Here is a 2,500-nt window from a genome sequence, read left to right as displayed (position 1 = left end):
AACAAGCCATCGTACTCCAACAGATCCTGAAAGGAATGAGCAACAGGATAAAAAAGAGGGCTATCACGATCAAACACGGAAATGACTGGTGGGACGCGCAGTGCGAGGAGAAGAAGCGGGCACTAGCCATTTCCAAGAGACGAATCAGAAACACCACAGAAAATCAAATGCTCATTACAGAACACAGGATCAAGAAAAAACAATACAGGGACCTCATCAACGACAAGAAAAGGGAATACACGAACTCGGTGATAAACAACACCATCGAGACCAAACCATGGCACACGGTATGGGAGGTATTTAGGAAGATAGGAGTACAGCGAGGTCAGAAGGCCCCCACCCAGGAGGAAGCAACTGTCGAAGGTGCCAACCGAAGGGAAGGAGCAAAAATTAGGAAATACCATCCGGAGGCGGACCCAACAGAAAGAAAAGAAATCGAAGAAGCTATAGCCGATATTAACAACGACAGCTGGCCTAGCACAGAAATCGGTGAAGAAAACATCACAGAACAGGAAGTGGAAGCAGCAATCAACACGCTGAAAACTAGGAAAGCAGTGGGACTGGATGGCATACCCAACGAACTGATCAAGCAGATCTGGAGCACGCATAAATCCAGCATCATAACGCTGTACAAGAACTGTTATGATGCAGGATATTTTCCCGTAGTATGGAAAACAGCCCGGATATGCTGGATCAGGAAGAAAAGCGGCGGAGAACGGCCGATCAGCCTCCTTCCGACCCTGGGGAAAGTGCTCGACAGGATCTTGAACAGGAGACTGCAAGTCATCCTGGAAAGGATGAACTTGTACGACGAAAGGCAGTATGGTTTCAGGAGGAACAAGTCGACGATAACGGCGATATCGGACCTCCTGAACTGGATAAATAGAGAAAAAGACAATGGAAACCACGTGGTAGCCGTGGCACTAGACTTGAAGAACGCCTTTAACGAGGCCACACTACCAACTATTGTAAAGGAACTAAAACTAGCCAACATCGGACGGAAGATGGCAAAATCCATAGCCAGCTTCATGAGTGACCGCAGAGTATTCAGTAACGGCATAACGATGAACACGGACAAAGGATGCCCACAAGGATCCAGTCTGGGTCCCACACTGTGGTTGCTGAACATGAATGGATGGTTCCGCAAGGTGGACACCGCCGACGTCAACGACTGCGGAATCAGAATCCAGGCGTTCGCTGACGACCAGATTATTGCTCTCAGCAACAAGGTAATCAAAGGACGACTGGACATGGCATGGCAGGATTGCTGGAAGAAATGTAACGATTGGTCGCGGGAAGCCAGAGCTACCTACAACGCGACCAAAACGGAAGCCATCTGGATCTGGAGTGGCGTCAAAAGAAGAGCGCCGTATCTATCACTCGGTGAAGTATCCATACTTCCAGCCGACAAGCTCAAGTATCTGGGTATCACCATCGATAGGCGGCAGCAGTACGTAGACCACATTACGGATGTCAGGACTAAGGCAGCCGGGATCATGGGAAGACTCTGGGGCCCACTAAGGATGAAAAATGGCAGAATCGCGGCCGAAACTCTGAAGACAATCTATCTAAGAGTGATACGGCCAGCGATTCTCTACGGAGCCGAGATATGGGGGACAAAAGCGGACACCGAGAGGATTAGGAAGAAACTGGCAGCCGCCCAGAGATCAGTGCTGATCGCGGTAACGGGGGCTTACAGGACCACATCCAACGACGCACTCCAAGTCATTGCCGGAACGTCGCCGCTGCATATCGATGCAGCCACTCAGGCTTGGGCAACGGCCAGATACGGCTACCCAAACGGACCCAAGAAACCTGACCCCAAGGAACAACCATGGCCATGGGGGCAGTCCTGGAAAAACCCAACGGACACGAGTCCAAACACGAGGATTTGGGTGGATGCTAGTGTCAAAGAACAGAGAGCTGGTATAGGCCTGGTTGCCAAAACAACCAGTGACCAAACCATGCGGCGCAGCATCAGGATCCAGGACAAAACAACGGCGAGGACGGCAGAGTTCGTGGCAATAAGATATGCCATCGACGAAATAGAACGGCTAAATCTACCTGGTCCGGTGGAAATCACAACAGACAGCAGGATGGCCAACTGCTGGCTGGAAGACACCGAAACCAGGATCAACAAGATATCAGAAACACAACAGAGACTGGTCCAGATGGCAAGAAGAGGAAAGGTCATCTCCGTCAAATGGCAAAGAAGGCTGGAAACCGCGGAATCCACTGAAGCTGACCAACTAGCAAGGCAGGCCACGAATCTAGGTGACGCCGAGCTAGCAGAACTATGCTGGGTCAGCCGGAGTACAATCAAGGAAGAGAAAAGAGAAGAGGTGCTACGAAGATGGCAGGAATACTGGGACAGATCCGAGAAGGGCAGAATCCTTTACAAGTTCTGCCCCAAAGTCGGCTTCGAAACACTTGGCGTGAACAGCAAAGCCACGCAGCTAATAACTGGACACGGAAACATGGGCGCGTACATAGCGCGCTT

At 50.7% G+C, this 2,500-nt stretch overlaps 1 pseudogene; it reads left to right on the top strand.

The window, feature by feature from the left end:
• The window catches only part of LOC143206020 (uncharacterized), a 7,872-nt pseudogene that overhangs the window by 3,392 nt on the left and 1,980 nt on the right, over positions 1–2,500 (top strand).

This window comes from Rhynchophorus ferrugineus, unplaced genomic scaffold (assembly GCF_030347505.1).
Source record: "Rhynchophorus ferrugineus isolate W39M unplaced genomic scaffold, kcgeb_rfMv2 rfM512, whole genome shotgun sequence".
Classification (NCBI taxonomy): domain Eukaryota; kingdom Metazoa; phylum Arthropoda; class Insecta; order Coleoptera; family Curculionidae; genus Rhynchophorus; species Rhynchophorus ferrugineus.
Note: the sequence above shows the minus strand (reverse complement) of the source record. Positions and strands in the feature narration are given on the sequence as shown.